The sequence below is a fragment of the Lethenteron reissneri genome, chromosome 39, assembly GCF_015708825.2.
Source record: "Lethenteron reissneri isolate LAM-NWPU_2019-01 chromosome 39, ASM1570882v1, whole genome shotgun sequence".
Classification (NCBI taxonomy): domain Eukaryota; kingdom Metazoa; phylum Chordata; class Hyperoartia; order Petromyzontiformes; family Petromyzontidae; genus Lethenteron; species Lethenteron reissneri.
This window is the reverse complement of record NC_083817.1, coordinates 7,139,457-7,145,150: the sequence shown is the minus strand read 5'-3', so window position 1 is coordinate 7,145,150 and position 5,694 is coordinate 7,139,457. Positions and strand designations below refer to the sequence as shown.

The 5,694-nt window shown below is 40.2% G+C and overlaps 1 non-coding gene across 1 annotated transcript; it reads left to right on the top strand.

Moving 5' to 3' along the window:
• Positions 1-5,352: 5,352 nt before the first annotated feature.
• TRNAG-CCC (transfer RNA glycine (anticodon CCC)) lies at positions 5,353-5,425 on the top strand. Its single transcript has one exon. It is a non-coding gene; the product is annotated as a tRNA-Gly (tRNA).
• The last annotated feature ends 269 nt before the right edge of the window (positions 5,426-5,694 follow it).

The following is a 5,694-nucleotide window of genomic DNA, read 5'->3' as shown; positions in this document are numbered from 1 at the left end:
AGAAGAGAAGACCTACAGTGAGCGGACTGCCAGCAGCCACCTGGCTGGGTCACGCTGGAGCGGCTAAAATACAATTGTGTGTTAGCTAGTGTAGGTCGGTGGTCACCACCCTATGTGTAGAGTAAGAGTAACTTTTGAGTAAACGTTGTGTTAATTAATAAATGAGTGTTGCCTCCCAAGAAGTGTGTGCGCCTAAATTGAACCCATTACACCTGCAACGAATACTAACACTGGTCTCAACGATATGTTCCAACGTAACAAAGTGGCCTTTGTTTTTGAGAAGGAATCATTTACATAAAATAGTCGCGCAATATAAGGGACAAAAGGAACACCGTCGATATTACACTCATCTTTATTTTCACGTGTGATTTTTTTCCAAGAACATATGAAAAAAATGTATTTAATATTCTTTTGTTGATTCTGATTCATGCACGCTATTTTTATAATTGCTATTAAATATATTACATACATACTGAAAACCTATTAATTTTAATTGATGTAATTCCAATAAAAAAAGAGCTTAATAAGCCATTCCATTCTCTTCTCGAGTTTGTCAATTTATTCAGGAGCTAAATGCGAATGTCTGCTAGTCGCCAGAGGGCTTCAGGGGAGTGTTTGATTTTATTTTGCTACTACACCATTGAAGGAGTGCAGACTAAAGTGGATTACTGCATGGTCCATAAGTTGGGTTGCATGGCCACAGTCGCACTACTGTGGCTTGCTTTTACATTTTATATTCATATAAAGGAGGCATGCGCATCGGATTGTTGATGTTCTGATGTGGTTGATGTTTACACCAGTGTCTTTGGGGAATGTCAAACCCAGGAGGTGCGATGTTTGGCTCTTATATGAGGTGTATGTTCCGGAGATATTTCCTTCCGGATCTGGGTGAGATTCTAGAATGGTGACAGCATGAACCCAGAAGGGGGATCGGGACTTGAGTTGGCAGCGAGGTACATTGTTGAGGTATTGGTTGATGATGATGATGATGGCTGTGGTACTCGTTTACAAAAATTCGTGTCAACGTTTTTGCAGGTTGCATGTCTCTGTGGACATTTGGTGACAGAATGTTCACCAGAAAAGGGAACCAGGGGACTGACGTCGGTTCCAGTATTCCGGTTATGATGTGCATCGCGTTGTTTAAAATTGTGCATCTAGCGGTGTTGTGCATGATTTTCTGGGCCAGGCTGAAGCACCGTACGGTACTCTACCACTGGCTCAGGGCTGTAAACAAGAGATGAACATCGCCTCAATGCTCATTTGAGCAATCAATCACTTTGTTGACTAAGCAGTAGTTGTTACTATTCTCGGTACAATTAACCATCCTGTATAATTAGGGAGCGATGAGATTGGCATGTATGTTGAGCATGTTGAAGAAGGTACCATTAATATTCCGTATCATTGATATTTTACACTGTTATTTATTGCTTACGTGTCTTTGTGACGTTCATTGAAAGTTGTTTTGTTATACCGTACAGCGCTTTGAAACGTCTCTGCGGTTTGCTTTAGAAATCTCTAAAATACATAAATAACAATTAATATATTCAATGCTAATTACGTATTAAATATATTAAATAATAATCGAATAATTTTACAAAGAAAGAGACGAAAAGGGGGACACACAGCAAACGGGACAACGAGAGCAGAGATGGAGTGACGGGATTAACTCACGTGTGGGAACAAGATGGCTTATGGCATTGTAGGACTGTGAGGCATGGTGATGGAGTGCAGAGGCCTTCATTCCAGCAGTGGATAGGGCATGGCTGATGACGATACTTGTTGACCTGAAATAAATAACAGGAGTCTTGCAGCTCTGTGAAACATAATAGGATTACATTTCATGAAAAGTATAAATGGGAACTGGGAGCGGAGTGGTGGTACAGTTGTTAGTGCGCTGCGCGATGAAACCAGCAACCTGGGTTTGATTCCCAGCCACATCGAACATCAGTGGCAAGTGACATCACAACCCATCCTGCACTCCCCCCCTCCACTCCACCAACCTCAAATAAACCCCATGACCCACATCGTATGGAAGGAGACCTTCATCCGTTGGTGGATTGATAATGGCTTAATTATTATTTTTATAATTGTGATCTAAGTTGTAGAATAGCAGAAGTACATTCTGTAGATATGAAGTAAATAAACCATACCATGAGGGGTTGAATATGAACAGATCTGTGCCCTTTGCGTTTTGTATACTGTATCTGTTTCTTTGCCACACTTTACCCAAACCAGCAATACGAACATATTTACATTTCATTGTATTATGTTCACATTAATGCTTATTGTTAGAATGTTTACAATCCAACGTTTATGAATCATATCATGTTATTTCCATATTTCACATATTGTTATAATAACAATTAAAAACACTCAGAAAATTCCTCTTTAAAATTCCATTCACACATTTGCATATGAATGAACGGTTTTACATTATTTGAAGAAATAGGTAAATAATTTCCTCTCCACTTAATACCGACTTGAGCTTCATAGCTTTTAATAACCACGATCGTTATGACCAGCCATTGTCGATCCTCTGCTGGATGAAGGCATCCCATGCTGTTACCATCTCTCATGGCACGCTATTTCTACCGTCCCTCTCACTTCTGCACATCAACCGATCTCATCGCTCCATCTTCTGCGATGGTCATCCTCTTGGGTACGCCCTATCTCCTTTGCCTGGCATTCTGTCACAGCCTCGTCCATCGGCTATCATCCCTTCTAGCTTTTCATATATATAAAAAAAAATTAATCGGGCAATATGTTAACGTAGAAATGTAAGTGGAAACGATGATGATGACGGTTACAAAGCACGTAAAAAATGTTCTCAAATTGGGCTACGCACTTGATATTTACTCACCAACTTAGCATCATCTTGATTTGAAGCATTCGTGACTGCAGGAATCCATACTCTTTGGTTCTTTAGGTAAAGTCACGTAGGTATAAAATAAAATAAATCACGTTTCGGACGAAAAGTGTTCGTCATCAGGTGGGAAAACTTAGCGTAAGATACTCCCAGTTGGATCCGATTGTTCAAATTGCTTGTGTACTTAATTCGCTGTCTTCCCCGTCTTCTTGTACCTATCCTACTAAAAACATATTCAGTCTTTTGTTTTCTCGTGACATTCCCAAGAGGTCTAACTTGCCTTTCTCTCATTATTCTTACTGAGACGTTCTGTGAATATGAAACATATTTGAACGCTTGATAAAGTGTACCCCAACTTTAAGCACTGCATGTAGGACATATCTTTGTAAATAATTAAGCTAATTAACGATTTTCCAACTTGCTGTTTATGTTAATTACGTCAATTAAGCATTTTATCGAATGGGTTGCATTAATTGCTATTCATTTCAAGTCCAGCAGCTATAATGAGCTAACCTTAAAGTGACAGCATTTCACTTTTTCACAAGGCAATGCCAGTGCCGACAAAGTTCACAACCAAGAGTATCCAAAGAAACATTTGAGAATGAGATTAAGCATTGAACATTACCAAGAAGACCACATTTCTCAGATGAATAATTCATTATTACCTACATACTTGCATTTTACACTCCCTGTGCCAGCGATGAAATTGCATGACAGTTGTTGATGGAAAAATCAATGGTAAGGTCTTCTTTTGACCATGCATATACCTCGATGTGAAAAATAAAACCCGATATTGTGACAATGTGGCTTTCATGAAGAATTAATTGCAATGTTATTGTAATTCATTGCAATTTTATTGTAATGAATTTACATTTTATACGTGTCCATTCTTTTGCAACCGTAATTAAAACAACTTCATTCCAATATGAATGTTTAGCACATTGCCTTTGAAGTAGAGCGATGCACACGTGTTTGATGTCTTAAATACAGTACCATCAAGCAAATAAATTGAGGTATTTACTAAATATCCAATGCTACGCTGATTGACAAACACACGTGATTTTGTTTACAAAACACAAGCAGCAGGACACCAATTTTATTAACATAATAACATAACATGAAAATACTTGGACCACATCTGCCCAAACAACTAATTAAAAAACACACACCTGCTTCGCTGCCCATAACTTTCATGTCGGAGTCACTGGCACATATTTAAATGAACTCGAACATGATTTTAGAAAAAGTAAAAGGCGCAGCCCTTCGACTACTTGCTCATGCCACTGCGGGGAAGACGAGCATCCACAAGAGAGAGCCTCAAAAGAGCCCCTCGAGATCAGGGGGTCGGCAACCAAAATAACAAGAAGAGCCATGTTTTTGAATTCGGTAAAAAAAAAAAACATCAATATTTCAATAGCCGCGATGCATGTGAAAACGAGACATTGGTTCTTATTAAATAACATCACGAAGCAGTCCTTAAAGAGCCGTTCCAGAGCCGCAGGTTGTCGATCCCCTGCTCTGGGTAGTAATTTATCAGACTCTTAAACGCTGGCCATATATCTCTGAAGAGTTGGGAGCACCCACACCTCAAGCCACCACATACAACGTCCCCATGTATTCTGGCGGATGGACAGACGCGTGGAGGTTTTCTAGTGTGCTAATCGTTGGCACCACGGCAGCATCCCTCAAACAAAACGTAATAACGCATAATAACGTATGGCGTCATTAACGAAAATTTGAAAAACTGCTTTGACAGTTGCACGCGAAGGACCACAACACCGCCGCACAAACGAAAACTGTGTTCGGCTGCGCTATTTGTTACAATTTTTGGAGGTATCGATTAGTCTATTTGCAGTCACTTAAGCCGCCGTGTTGTCATGGTTAGCACGCTGGACTTGCAATGCAGCTATTGCCAGTTTATTCTCTGGCACGGCAGTTGAAACAATATTGAAAGTTCATGAACCCCCCCCTGCCCCCCCACGGCATTTGTCCACTCTGCAGTATAAATGAGTACACCGCAGTCAGAATCAGAATCAGACTATTTATACTGGAGGAATCTGATCAGCTTCCTCCAGTATAAATGTACACTGGAGGCGCGTCAGAACGGTAGAAGAATCAACAATACAAAAACACAATTGGAGTGCAAAGTATGGGAAAGGTAATCAAATCACTTATAAATATATTGAAACATCTTTTTTAAAATCCTTTATATTAAGTTCGCGTGCTTGCGTGCTTGCTTGCTTGCTAAGGACCAGTGCAAATCTTTCGGTCGTTTTTTAACCCACTTCCCGTGATCCAATCGAGCTGACATTTTCCACACAGACTCGTTGTGCCAGACAATTATTGTTCGTGAAAAAAAATTCCCAAAATGTTACACTTTTTAGGCAAAAAAAAATTATTTTACATATATTCAAATAGAACGCATTCATGGCTTTGGCTGAAAGTCAGAGTGTAGGAGCCCAGAGCGTAACCCCTCCACAGGCCGTGGAGGAGTAGTGCAGTTGGTAGCGCCCTCGCTTCCCATGCCAAAGGTCGCGGGATCGATCCCCGCCTCCTCCACAGGCGAATATATTTTTAAATCCTTTATATTAAGTTCGCTGCCACGCATATAAAGGGTTTATAGTGAAAAACTTTGTTTTTACGGGTTATACTTATTTCTTTTCAGGTAAAGCCCATTGAGGTATTCACCGATTTTTCAAAAGCTACCTGGCTACGTGCGATGGTGTAAAGTGTAGGTACTCCAACCTCTTCCGAGATGTCTATCCAGCATGGCAATGATAGCCAAGATGGCGTCTAAAGGGGCTCTATAGAGCTCCCTTCTATTTGAG